Source organism: Herpailurus yagouaroundi, unplaced genomic scaffold (genome assembly GCF_014898765.1).
Source record: "Herpailurus yagouaroundi ecotype Mexico unplaced genomic scaffold, PumYag 142, whole genome shotgun sequence".
In the NCBI taxonomy this organism is placed as follows: Eukaryota; Metazoa; Chordata; class Mammalia; order Carnivora; family Felidae; genus Herpailurus; species Herpailurus yagouaroundi.
Window position 1 is genome coordinate 33,963,584 of NW_024412397.1, and position 14,748 is coordinate 33,978,331.

At 37.5% G+C, this 14,748-nt stretch overlaps 1 long non-coding RNA gene across 1 annotated transcript; it reads left to right on the forward strand.

The window, feature by feature from the left end:
- Positions 1-385: 385 nt before the first annotated feature.
- LOC121032994 (uncharacterized) lies at positions 386-13,392 on the forward strand. Its single transcript, XR_005791642.1, has 3 exons — positions 386-455; positions 1,832-1,898; positions 10,550-13,392. It is a non-coding gene; the product is annotated as an uncharacterized LOC121032994 (long non-coding RNA).
- Positions 13,393-14,748: the final 1,356 nt, after the last annotated feature.

Here is a 14,748-nt window from a genome sequence, read left to right on the forward strand (position 1 = left end):
AAGCCTAGTACACATTTTTGATAATCAATTGCTGAATATTTATGGCTGATTATATCTTCTACCCTCTTTTTTTAAATAGAAAATGCTAGTAATATTTTTTCATGATTATTTAGTGTTTTACTCTTCATTTCTAACCAAAAAAACCTCAAAGATTCAAAACTCTGTCCCTTTTTCAATTGGTGTGGATTCTTTGACTTTGAGGTGAAGTACAAGTGCTAATAAGAATAACTACTCAAAATGTTAAATTATTTCCCTCTGTTGAAAATATGTTATAGATTTTACTCACTTGCAATTCTCAATGACTTTTGGGTAGGAAAGAAAGGGATAGAGTTCATATTGTTTTCCAGTAAAATTCAAAGCCACTTTACTTGTGTCATAGCCTGTAGCAGTGTGGAACCCATATGAAATTATGTATCAAGTCTTGGCAAAAGCCCGAGAATTGTGGATCTGCTCTAGTAAGTGCAACCAGTTTTTGAACCCCTCTTCAAGAATGTCAGATTTTTTCATCCCCTCTCTCTCATCCTCTCTGCATAGTTTCTCTTTTTGTACAGACTTGCTTTATATCCCACCCTGTGTACTTGTTGGAGACCCCAAATTTTATTGAACACCCTCCAAAGTGAGGACTTTTACCCATCCTTATGTGTACTGTGATGCCTAGCACAGTGCACTGAACAATCAGGGACTGTGTTTACACACATATTCAACACCCTCTTTTAACCAATATTAAAGCTAACAGAAGTACCTTCGTTTACATATTTTGGAGCATAATCCTACTAGAACTCAGATTTTCTGCCTCCTATCTCCTAAGTGTTCATATTGCTTTATGTCATTCCTGGTTCTCAGATTCTCCTGTATAGAGAGCCTTGAGCCTATCTTCATTACCTCAGTCAGGAGTCTGTGGATGGAGCTTGCAGAATATCATACTTGATAACCATTTTATGGTCAAGGAAGAATCAAAACACTTAATACCTGGACAGATGGCCTTAGAGTCACTGGAGTGTGAAACCAGCAATGTTTTGTTGGTGGTGAGCACATGCTTATTCACTTTGGAATAAACAAACCCAGTGGTATAGGTTTGTTTATCAATAGGGGGTAAAGATAGAGGTGGGGGACAAGTTTATTTTGTTGACACCTTCCATCTGGGTCTTGGACAAAAACCCCTGCTAACTGAAGATTGTAATATTTTCCTTAAAAATATGCTTTTAATGGTCCTGAAATCTTTGCATGGACCAGAGACCAGAACTTAGAGTAGTGACGCTGAGTTAACAAGGGCTCTCTAATGATTTTTGTCTGTATCTAGGTGTATACCTATAGCCTCCCAAATCTCAAATTATACTTTACACTATTCCATTTCATCTCCTCTTCAGGTCAAATCTAACTCATCTAGTTTTATCTAACAATTAAATAAGAAATAATATGCATTTGATTGTAATTTATATCGAGAGAGATAGAATTATCCTACTCAAGACTTACTGGCAGAAACCCAAATTTTACCTACAATTCTTTGTCTTAGTTTCCATTCTTTGTCTTAGGTTATTCGGAATCCTTCTCATTTCCCTTTTGGGAAGATATTTTCCAAGACTCATCAAGAGAAATTATTCACCAATAATTTACCATAAAAATTAAGGCTGTTATATTTACTGAGTTTTCAATCCTTGAAATTCAACTTCAAATACTCATATGTACACGCACATACATGCACACACACTGCATATGCATACATCCCATGGAGTCTATTCTTCATTTTTTCTGGTTGCTTTTTGTTAAGTCATCTTTCATTACTTTAAACTTCTCTACTTGCATTAACATTTGCTCTCTCTTTACATTTTAGAAGTGGAAATATGAACAGTTCAGATTTAGTCTACTTTCCTCATATAACATTAGCAAGAGAATTCCAGGTAAGGATTGAGCTTCAATAAACTGGGGCTCTGGGTCTATAAACTAAGGTTAGGAAACTTTCCATTGCTAGAGGTTATAAACAGGCATGAGCAAAGAGTCAAGGTAACTCAGGAGAAACAGGAAAAGAGCAAATGGCCATTAACTATGTGAGCAGATGGGTTTCTAAGGAGCAAGAGATTGTTGTGTTTCAGAATAAGCAAAAAGTCAGTAATCAAAGCCCTATCCTGTGATAATGAAAGGGGGGGTAAAGGGGTCATAGCAGGGTACATCATTAACTTGTCGTAAAGTTAGAAATAAGGGATGACTGTCACATGTCTGAAATCACTGGGAGTTTCTGAGTTCATGAAACTGTTTTAGCTTTAAGAATAATCTAGTCACTTTTCAGGGTGCCTGGGTGGTTCGGCTGGTTAAACGTCTGACCCTTGATTTCAGCTCAGGTCATCATTTCATGGTTCATGGGTTCAAGCCTCACATCAAACTGACATTGTGGAGCCTGGTTGGGATACTCTCTCTCTCCCTCTTTCTCTGCCCCTCTCCCGCTCACCTTCTCCCTCTCTCTCTCTCAAAATAAATAGAGAAACATTAAAAAAAAGAATAGTCACTTTTCCTACTGCTCTGTATCTACAATTCAGGCAGAAGAATGCAGTCAGTCTCAATAAACAAAGAATAAAGGAGAACTTCCTTAACTTGATAAAGATTTTCTTTAAAAAAATCTATATCTAACATTATACTAAACTGTAAGGAACTCAAAGCTTTCCCACTAAGATTAGGAACAAGGTAAAGAAGTCCCTTCTCACCACCCCTTTTCATACTGGAAGTACTAGCTAATTCAATAAGACAAGAAAAGGAAATAACATGTATATAAATTAGGAGGGAAGAAATAAAACTATCTTTGTTCACAGATAACATGACCATATATGTAGAAAAACTAAAAGAAACACCACTACCACCACCACCAACAACTCCTGGAACTAATAAGCAATTATAACAAGACTGCAGGCTACAAGGTTTATATACAACAGTTAATCACTTTCCTATTTATCAGCAATTAACAAATGGAATGTGAAATTAAAGATACAATATCATTTACATTAGCACCACCAAAATGAAATACTAACGTATAATTCTAATAAAATATGTACAAACTCTATTTAAAGAAAACTATAAAACTCTTATGAACAAAAGTAAAGAAGAATTAAATAAATGGAGAGACATTTCATGCTCCTAGATGGGAAGACTCAGTATTGCCAACATGTCAATTCTTCCCAACTTGATCAATAGATTGAATGCAATTCTAATTCAGATTTGGGGATGTTATTTTGTGGACATTGACAACCAATTCTAAAGTTTATAGGGGGAAGCAAAAGACCCACAAAAACCAACAGATTATTGAGGAAGAAGAGTCAAATTACAGGACAGACATGACCTGACTTTGGTACTTACTATAAAGCTACAGTAATCAAGACAGTGTGGTAGTAGTTATGGAATATATATGTAGATCAATGTAGATCAATGGATCGCACCGAGGGCAAACACCATGAACAGGGTTCCCCTGTGACCCACCTTCAGAGGCATTGATCTACATATATATTCCATAACTACTACCACACTGTCTTGATTACTCAGTCAGAATAGAGAGTCCTGAAATAGATGCACATAAACATAGCCAAATAATTTTTGACCAAAAAAAATGCAGTCAGGTGCAGTACATCCTTCAGTTCATACCACATTATTGTGTAAAAAATATGCTCTTTGGTGATATTCTCTTATTTTGCAGTGAGAAGCCAGGGACCTAGTTATGACCATAAAGTTGTGACTTCCATATACCTGTGGGTAAAAATAAATTAGAGGGAAAAAAATCTGATTTAACAGGATGAGGAAAAGAGACACGATGATGTATATTACTTGAAATGGAATCCTACTTATTAAAACCTTGATTATAATAAACCTACAGACTTAAAACTTTACATTATCTAGTCTTTATTTTAGGTAACGTGTTTGACATTAGGAATGGGTAGATGATGTAGGTACCACAGCTGGGGTACTCAGAGCCTCAAGATCTTCTTTCCAAAACTGTTAGAACTGCAGAACTTCTAATAGTTAAATCACCTGGGGGAACCTGAAGGGATTCTCTGTCCACCCAGAATATAGAAAACTAATGGATTAAAAAAAGAAGAAGAAAACTAATGGATTAGATTTATAGGCATTAGCAAACTACAGTCCGTGGAATGTAGCCCATCTCCTGCTTTGGTAAATAAAGTAGTAGTAAGGCCCAGCCACACTCATCTTTTTATGTATTGTCTATGGCTGCTTCTGGGCTACAGTTGCAGAGTGGAATAGTTGAGACATGTGGCCTAAATAATTTTTCCTTGGGCCTTGACAGAAAAAGCTTACTGACATCTAAGTTATTGATATCAGAAAGTGTTCTCTAAGCATACTTTATTTTTTTTATTTTTTATTTTTTTAATTTTTTTTTCAACGTTTATTTATTTTTGGGACAGAGAGAGACAGAGCATGAACGGGGGAGGGGCAGAGAGAGAGGGAGACAAAGAATCGGAAACAGGCTCCAGGCTCCGAGCCATCAGCCCAGAGCCCGACGCGGGGCTCGAACTCACGGACCGCGAGATCGTGACCTGGCCGAAGTCGGACGCCCAACCGACTGCGCCACCCAGGCGCCCCTCTAAGCATACTTTAAATGACTGTACAAAATAAGGACAAATGACAAAGCAAAATAAAAATTATTGTGCATATTGTTTTATAGAACAAGTACCAATGAAAACAATAAGTAATTTTAAAAAATACTAAATTAACCTCGAAGAAGAGAAGAAGTAACACCAAAACCCTTAGTTTCAGGATGCTCCAACATTATAAAATTCGGGAACCATTTGTCCCAGTTTACAAAAGTGAAAGAAAATGCAACTTAGAGAGAGAGAGAGAGAGAGAGAGAGAGAGAGAGAGAGATAGAGAGAGAATTTTTTTAGAGGAGTAAGCAATTGGCAAAATAAAGAAAAATTACCTTGAGAGTGATTAGAAGTATATTCATGAGGAATAGAACACAAATGTTGCACACATTATAGAAAGGAAGAAATAAAAGAGGAAATAAGAAAGAAATGTAAATTAGAGATGTTACTCTAGCATATTAAATTGATAATTGTCAAATACTCATTGGATTGTTGGATAGTGAGAAAACAGTTTTAAACAACCACACCCCAAATCCTTCCTCCATAGTAAACAAATAAATTATGAGCAAGAAATAAGTACTTGCCAGAAAGTATTATAGAAAGCACAGGGTATCATATTACTGAAAGGATGGTCATTTGGATGTCCCAGCCTAGAGATGCTCATATAATGAGCAGGTGGCAAGTTTGGGCAAATGGGATTTCCTCTGCTAGTAGTAACACACTGGGGGTACCTGCCCATCAAAAATCTATATTGGGTTTTTAATGAGGGATTTTTCCTTTTCCATCTTCCTTTTCTTATACATTTTTTCCCTTTTAACCCAAGAAAAACTTTCCAGAAGCTGTCTACCAGACATCATTTTCAATCTTATTGGCCAGAATTGTATCATCATCCTACTTTTAACAAAATCATATAAGTGGATATACTTACATTAGACAAAATAGACTATAAGCCAAAAATTGTAACAAAAGATAAATAAGGTCATTATATAATGATAGATCAATCTATCAAGAGGATATAATATTTGTAAATATTTATGCACCGAACAAAGGAGTGCCTGAGTATATAAAGCAAATATTAACATATCTGAAGGGAGAAATAACAATACAATAGGAGCAGGGGATTTGAATACCCCACTTTCAACAATGGATAGATCATTCAGGCAGAAAATCAATAGGGAAACACTGGATTTCAACCATGTATCAGACCAAATGTATCTAACCGACATACATAGAACATTCTATTGAGTAGCAGCAGAATACACGTTCTTCTCAAGTGCACATGGAACAGTTTCCAGACTAGGTCATATGTTAGGCCACAAAACACATCTTCCTAAATTTAAGAAAATTGAAATCATATCAAGCATTTTTTCTGATCTCAATGGTATGAAAGTACCAATTCATTACAAGATGAAAACTGGAAAAGTCACAAGTGTGTGGTGATTAAAGAAAATGCTCCCGCATAATCCATGGGTTAAAGAAGAAGTCAAAAGAAGAATCCAAAAAACATCTTCAGACAAGTGAACTTGGAAATGTAACATGCCAAGACTTATGGGCTGCAGCAAAAATGGTTCTAAAGAGCAGCTTATAGCAATAAATGTTTTCCATTAAGAAAAAAGAGAGATCGCAGATAGGCAACCTCACTACATCTTAGGGTCTAGAAAAAGAACAAACTATACCCAAAGTTAGTTGTATCAGAAAAGAAATAAATGATTCAGAGACAAGAAAAAAAACAGTAAGAAAGGCTGATGAAACCAAGGGCAGTTTTTTTTTAAAAAAAGATAAAATAGGGGCGCCTGGGTGGCTTGGTCGGTTAAGCGTTGGACTTCGGCTCAGGTCATGATCTCACGGTCCGTGAGTTCAAGCCCCGCGTCGGGCTCTGTGCTGACAGCTCAGAGCTTGGAGCCTGTTTCAGATTCTGTGTCTCCCTGTCTCTCTGCCCCTCCCCTGTTCATGCTCTGTCTCTCTCTGTCTCAAAAATAAATAAACGTTAAAAAAAAATTTAAAAAAAAAAAGATAAAATAGACAAACCCAGAAGAAAGAGGATTCAAATAAATAAAATTATAAATAAAAGAGGAAACATTATAGCTGATACCACACAAATAAAAAGGATCATAAGAAACTATTACAAACAATATTATATGAACAAATTTGACAATCTACAAAATTAAATTCCTAGAAACATACAACCTACATAGACTGAATCATGAAGAAATAGATCACTGATTAGTAGTAAAGAAATTGAATCAGTAATCCAAAAACTCCCCAGAAACGAAAGTACAGGACCAGGTGGCTTAACAGGTGAATTCTACCCAACATTTAAAGAAGAATTAATACCAAACTTCTCAAACTCTTTCAAAAAATAGGAGGTGGAATACTTCCAAACTGAGTTTACAATACCTTGATATCCAAGTCAGAAAAGGACACTATATGAAAAGAATATTAGAGGCAAATATATGTTAAAGTGTTCAGTAAATGGGAAAACACTACATAAACATTAGCTATTATTATTATCATTATTACTAGCATTGACATAATTGTAAATATAGCTCATATTTTCTCAATAGTGGGTATACAATAAGAGTTATTTGCTATATTGAGCTACCAAATTGTAATTTTTCTAAGCGTTTTTAGATGACCTATTTAGCTTTAGTTGCCACTAGATAGAAGGAATAATAATAATAATAATAATAATGATAATAATAATAATTTGAAGGCTCAAATTTCCTGGAAACATTTTTATATTTGTTGACTTCACATACATTTCAGTGACTTGGGTCTCAATAATGCTAATTATATAACCATATGTGAGGCCCTGAGCTAGTTACTCGGTGTGCTTCCTCTCCCTTAAAGCTCATAATTCATTCTGTAGTGTAGATGTGATCACTTTCATTTCACAGAGAAGGGACCTGAGACTTAACGGGGTATTGTAAATGCCCTGTGTCAGAGTTCATAATGGGCAGAGGTAGGGTTTGAGTTTAAAAATGTCTAATTTCAGAGATAGCTCTTGTGCTTTACTGTTTCTTTATACATTATAGGTGTTACATATAAATTTATTTTTTTTATTTTTTAATGTTTATTTATTCTTGAGAGAGGGAGAGACAGCGCATGAGTGGGGGAGGAGCAGAGCAAGAGAGGGACACAGAATCTGAAGCAGGCTCCAGTCTCCGAGCTGTCAGCAGAGAGCTTGAAGTAGGGCTCAAACCCATGAACCATGAGATCATGACCTGAGCCAGATGTCAGACGCTTAACTGACTGAGTCAGCCAGGTGCCCCTCAATATATATTTTTGAATGAATAAATGAGTGTTTTCTGGACAACCTTCGGTCTAACAACCTTACAAGCTCACAATATTTCAGGAAGGGTAAAGTGTCTGGATTCCTACTCTCCAGATTTTGTATACAATGATTATCTAGCATTCCACCATTATCTCAAATTAACCAGGTCCAAATTGTAACTCATTATCTTCCAAGTAATATTTGCTCCATTTCCTGTGTTCCTCAAGTTACTGAAGAGTATGACTATCCACCCAGTTGCCTGTGTTCAATACTTGAAGTCCTCCGTTTGCCCCATCCCTATTTAGAATCCATTTCTAAATCACATAAATTCTTCTGTGAGGTATCTCAGATTTGGCTATTGCTTACCTTGGCTCCAACTGTCACTAGCTCTCAGCTGGGCTACTGTAATAGACGCCTAACTGGTTTTACCCACTCACATCCATCTCCCCGCTGCCGCTGGAGCATCTTCTACATGCAGATTTGATTATACCATCTTTCTGCTTTAAACATTAAAAGCCTTCCTGTTGCACTGAGACAGACATCAGCCTGGCCTGTAAGGATCTTCCCCATTTGTCCTTTTCTAATTCACTTCATTGGCCTTATTACTTGCCTTCTCACAATTTCCACCACAGAAATAATTGACTAGCTGCACTTTCACAAAGCTTTCCTCGCAGCTTTTGCCTTTACTCGTTCCTCTGCCTGGACAGCCATTTCCCACATCTGGCCTAACTACTTCCTACAGCAGGACTGAGCTATTCCAGTGCAATCTTCCCACTAGCTTTGCCAATCAGAGCAAAAACTAACCCCATACACTCCTGAATCTAATCCTCATGTGACGCTATCCTACTGCATGGATTGCTCGGTTGTCTCTGTCCCCACTAAGTGAAAGCAGCTTGAAAACATGGGGCAGGTGTTTTTTTACTTTTATATTACCAGAATTTAGCATGCTTGGCACAATTCTGATGTCCAGTAAATGGTTTCAAATAGCACAATAAATGAATAAATAACTGGATGAATGGGGAAGAAGGAAGGAGCGAAGGAAGAAAGGAAGGCAGGAAGAAAGAAAAGAAGGCAGGGAGGGAGGAAGCGAGGAAGAGAGAAAAGGAGGAAGGGAGGGAGGGAAAAGTAAGAGTAAAGAAGAAAAATTTATGTCCTTTTGCCCAAGAAGAACGTAAAAACCTAATACTGTTGGTTTTGGAGGTATGGGGATGGGATCAGAAGCACATGCTAGTGTAAGATGCAAGTGTATTTTTAGAGAAAATAAATTATAGTGTGTTTCTTGTATAGCAAACTGTAAACCTATCACCTCCTGTCGTAAATCTGACCCTCCGTGGAATAAATCTGTCCTGTAATCTCAGTGTTTTTCATAAGATAGTATTCTATTCTTTAAAAGAGCAAAATGATCTAATCTGCAGTTCCAAAAAAAGGGGGGGGGATTATTGAAATTCATAGATTTGGCCATGGCAAAATGGCATTTATGTTTTTCAGAGTTAAAATGAAATAAAATATATAACTTGTTGGGTTTTGCTTTCATGACAAATAGGCACTGACAAATACATACCACATTACCATCCTTGATTGCTCTGATGGAACTCATTTTCATCTTGTGTTCCTCTAATTACATGAAAATTGCATACTTTTTATGCATGACACATTTTGCACAGCTTTCGCAAAAGGTTGTGAAGAGAGGGAAAAAAAAACATTTATCAGTTTTTTCCCCTTTCACAGAAGCAATTGATCATCTTCCCAGCAATCAATCTTGCTTTATGGGCCTACTTTTCTCCACTATTGTTGTAACCAAGTGGCAACAGAAAGGCACTGTACACAAAAAAATATGGTGGCGGTTTTTAGGTGTTTTTCTCTGCTCTTAATAGATGAGATTTAGGATGCCCTTGCTGTCCAACGAGGGTTCTGAGTTGTTTTCTTTGCTCCTCACTCCCCTTTCCACCTGGATTTGAAGCTTTTCACCTTAGAAAGAGCGATAGGATCCCTGTCTATAAGTCCTGTCCCACTCCTTATTTTTCATTCAAACTACTTTACATTTATAGCGAATATTAAATGTTTTAAAGCACTTTCTTATCAATTTTTTTTCACTTTAGCTTCATAATTAAATGGGATCTATTTAGAGGAGATAATTTTAATCCATATTTTAAAGATGAGTAAATTGAATGATTAGGACTTGTGACTTGCCTAAATTGATGTGATTTATTTGTTTTGAATCTTGAAGTTGACTCAGAAGTCCTGGCTTCCTGTCCCGGCTTTTTTCAGAGGGGTTGGCTTCTCTTTATGGAAGACCTGGAAAAATAATTTTTTTGCTACCTATCCCTAAAATGCATACAAAGAATACATCAATAACAAATACCAGAGCAAATTACAGGCAATCAATTGGTTGTTTCTTTTCCCATTCTTTATGTCTATTCTTTCTGAGAAAGAAGGCATTGGCATTCACGGGAAGCTCAGCGTCATTGTATTTAACTCGAAAGGGATTGTGGAAGGCACATCTCATTCCTTGAAAATAATGACAAATTATGCAATTTTTGTTTTACCCAACTAGATTGAAAACGCCTGGGGAATAGCCAAGCTGCCTGGCAAAGGGAGGCATTTGATGTTCGGGGCTTTGGAGCTGAGGGAGCGGCATTGCTTTTTAAACAGGTGCGGGCTCCTAAAGCTTCGCTCGCTTCCCTTTTTTGGACAGGCACAGCACCTGACCAACTTCGGGAGAACAAAGCCTCCATCTGGACCGAAGGGAAAGGGAGCTGGTCGCCCGTGGAGCAGCAAAGAACAAGGCTCTGCTTCCCTTTGAAGCGCTGGCATTCTTCTTAATCACCTGGCAAAGTCTTAATTTAAAGAGGGACTCTTGGAGAAGGGGGAATCTCAAGTATATTTGACTTTCATATCAAATCTACTTACCTTTCATCAGGTTTATTAAAATTGGTGATGTGTTAATTGTGAACCCTGTTTGTATCTGAATAGGAAGTGCTGCCTTTGGGTCCCCCCCTCCTTGCTGTTTTGTCTTAGGATACACTCACATTGCTGCCTTTGCCATGGAGTAATTATTTCTGGGGAGACATACTGTGATGTCAGGCTACTGGGTTACAGTTGTTGCAGGGTAAACACAAGAGGACATTAGATTCTTAGAATGCCTAATTAGAAAGAAAGTAAGTGCATTGCTGGATAGCTGAAAAATACAAGCCTAAGTAGTATTGCATTTTTCACCAGTGGATGCTACATGCATTGGTACATTTTATATCTTTACTCTTAGGAAGTAAACATCATAAAGGAATTCTCTTGCCTTTTTAGAAAGATACTTGTAAGATTCACTTTGGAGGGATATATAAAATCCATAAAGTTATGGTATCGGGAGGAGTATTCAGTTCTACACCACGAGTGTGGAAATTGTCAGTGATTCCAATACATGCGCCTCATCCAAATTCCACCATGGAGTGCGTTTTTAAAGAATAGGGGATAAGTGATTTTTTGATTTTATACAGGTATTGGGTTCTGGATGCAGCCATGTGCTGGAGATACAAGAAACATAACACACTTATTGTCATAAAGAGTTTGTAATCTATATGTGGGAAATGAAATCATCCGGGAACACAAGTACAAACATAGAATTGAACATCACAAATATCAGTGGGAAATCAGACTAAGAAAATTTTAGTCAAAGAAATAGGTGACTGGGCTCATGGAATTGCAGTTAGAGATCAACTTTAAAAGTTGTAGAGCTATGAAGAGAGGGATGTGGATGGTGTGTTCTCACTGTCGATGAAGTAAAGAAGAAAATGTGTGTAGGAATAAGCCAGCTGAGTTTCTAGTGAGGACTCTCACCATGTCATAGTAGGAGTTTTCAAATGATCTCTGGATAAATGAAGGCATCTTTAGTCAGCTATCAGATTTGAAATTAAAGATGAATGTCGACTTTTGATTTTGAGTGGAGTGTGTGTGTGTGTGTGTGTGTGTGTGTGTGCATTTTCACTAAACTTTCTCTCTTCTCACATGATGAGGTGGTACCCAACTACAGCTCCTTGGTCCATGACCCATACTCCAAAATTTTCCTCGCTTTTTTTCCTTCTCAGCAACCTTTCCTTTCAGGGCCTGTTTCCAGCTGACAGGGTGGGAGAATGATCAACAAAATTAATTTACCCTAGGTTGTATACATATGACTGCAATAACAAATGATGCTTCTCCCAAGACTGTTTATATTTGCAAAGGGTGTTCCCAACTCAAAGAAACAATGGGCTGTCCCTTCAAGGAGTGGATGACTGAGGAACACTTTTGGGGAATAGGAGGACATCCCAGTGTCCCTCAGTTCTCTCCAATCAGTTGCTGTCTACCTACAGCAATGTATGCTCGGACAGAAAAGAACTTGTGTCTCAGGCCCACAGACATTCACAGGCTTATAAGCAATGGTGTCTGTCACATTGGGTGTTGGGAGTAGAGAGATGGGCGGGGAGGTGTTGCTCACAAAATCCCATTTAGGGAATTATTTATTATTCTAGTTTGTCGTTTATGCTTATAGCATCTGTAATAAATAAACACGCTCCAGAAGAAAGCACAACTTAACAAGGAGTAGATGAGATTGAATGTGACGACTCCAGCCCTGTAAGAGAGGCACTGGCCCATTAAATGAAGGCGCACAGCTACTTCTTAATGCTCTCCCTAAGTAATCAATTTCTGAAAATACCAAATAATTTTAAAACAGCCCTGTCTGACCTCACTCTCCAGTGACGTTGGACCAGCCCTTGCTGATTTGCCTACCTGGTTTTTAATCAATCAGATTTGACATTTTTGGTTTTGTTTTGTTTTATTTTGTTTCTTCCCCTTGCCTACACTGGCACCTTTTCTCTTCCCTTGGCAAAATTAAATGGCATCTGCCCTCCCTCAAGGTTAGGGACCCAAAACATAGCTTAATATTTATAGGTTTGGACGTCTTTTGAAATAGCAGCAGAGGAATCTAAATGCCATTGCAAGAGGGTAGAACATTCTGATGCTGTACTAGGATTTGATTTCTATCCAGATAAAAAGACCCAGGATGCCCAGAGTCTGAACACAGATGGAACTTGAGGAAGAGAAACTGTCAGCCTGAAATATCTTCTATCAGACTTTCGAACAGAGTATGATTCAAGCAAAAGAGTTAAAAAAAAATGTGATTTGAGCCTACTTTCTCTTTTTGACTGATTAAATTCTCCAGGTCATTTTAAAACTACTTTTTTTCTCATTTCCCAGCTCGTAGAAGATAATAGTTGTGAAAGAGGCTTATAGATTATAATTTTTAAATATATATTGTATTATATAACCATCCTTTTTTTTTCTTTTTTGATCTCCTTTCCCTCTTACTGCTTCCTCCTTTCTGTATTCTTTTAATCTTCTTATTTCCCCTCCTCTTCTTCCTTTTGTAGTCATCCTTCTTTTAAGTATAATTACATGTATTTGTTATGAATTGAATATTTGTGTGCCCCCAAAACTCATATGTTGAAACCTAACTCGCAACATGGCAATGTTTGGAATTGGGCCTTTGGGAAATGATGAGGTCATGAGGGTGGAACCCTCATGAATGGCATTAGTGCCTTTCTAAGAGTTCCCAGAGAGTTCTTTCACTCCTTGTGAAAACACATGTAAGAACAGAGAGAAGATGGCTGTCTGTGAGCCGGGAGATGGGTCCCCTCCAGACACTGAATCTTCCAGAATGCTGATCTTAGACTTCTCAGGCAACAGAAGTACATTTCAAAAATAAATTTCTATTGTTCATAAGGACCCAGTCGATGGCATTTTGTTACAGTAGCCTGAACAGAGACTAAGTCAGAATCATAATGTGTCTTGGTGTGTTGGCCATACTGAAGGTGGCAGAAAGGGAGTTACCACAGAAGTTATGGGGGTTCACAATTTCATACTGGGGAGAGGGGGAGGCAAGGTTAGTAAGATCAATTTAGTAATATTAACAAGATTAGAAGCGATTCTCTGTTTAAAAAAATTAAAATGCTTTAGATGGGGGAAGAAATTGCTTTGACAGATGAGAAGATGGCAATTCAGGAAAAAATTCAGATTCTCAGGAAGCTAGTAGTTACTGAAAAATTAATTGTGACAATATGGGATATGCCTAAGTAGTAAATGATTGTGAAACACTGGCTCACACAGAAGCTCTGTGTTTATTCTAAAATTGCTAGAATGCATGGGCCAAGATCTTTGCATGTTCAATGTACATCACCTTAACAAGTGTTGGAGGTCAACAGTTACACCACTAGCAAAGAAGGTATATCTGAACGAGTGGCTTGGGGGACTTTCTGGTTGGGACATAGACAAAATGATGGCTAGATAAGGCAATGACATGAATATGAATTATGTTAAATGATATATGCACTAGACAAACTGTAGATGGCAAAACCTGAAATGAGAGTTCATATAAAGTGTTAACCAAATAAGGAGATGAAACAGGTGATAAGTTGTGGCAGGTATCAGAAACCACAGCCTGTGGGTTAAATCCAGCTGGCTGAGTGTTTTTATACGGTTCTTGAGCTAATTGCTTCCACAGTTTTAAATGGTTGGAAAGCAATCAAAAGAATCCTATTAGGTGACAACTGAAAATTATATGAAATTCTAATTTTAGTGTCCACAAATAAAGTTTTCTTGGATCACAGCCATGCTCAATTTGTATTGGCCTATGGCTACTTTCAGTGGAAGAGTTTAGTTGTTGCCACAGCGACTTCATAGCCTGCAAAGCCTAAAATGTTTGCTGAAAACATTTCCTACTCCTCCTCCCTAAGTTCTGATTTGGGGGATTCTGGATCCTTGTCCATATATTGAATTTAATTAAGCAGGTATTTGTTGAGTGCCTGCTATTTTTGGTGGTACTGAAATGTCTGAAGTTAGATTGCAAATGTCTGTTCCTTTGAG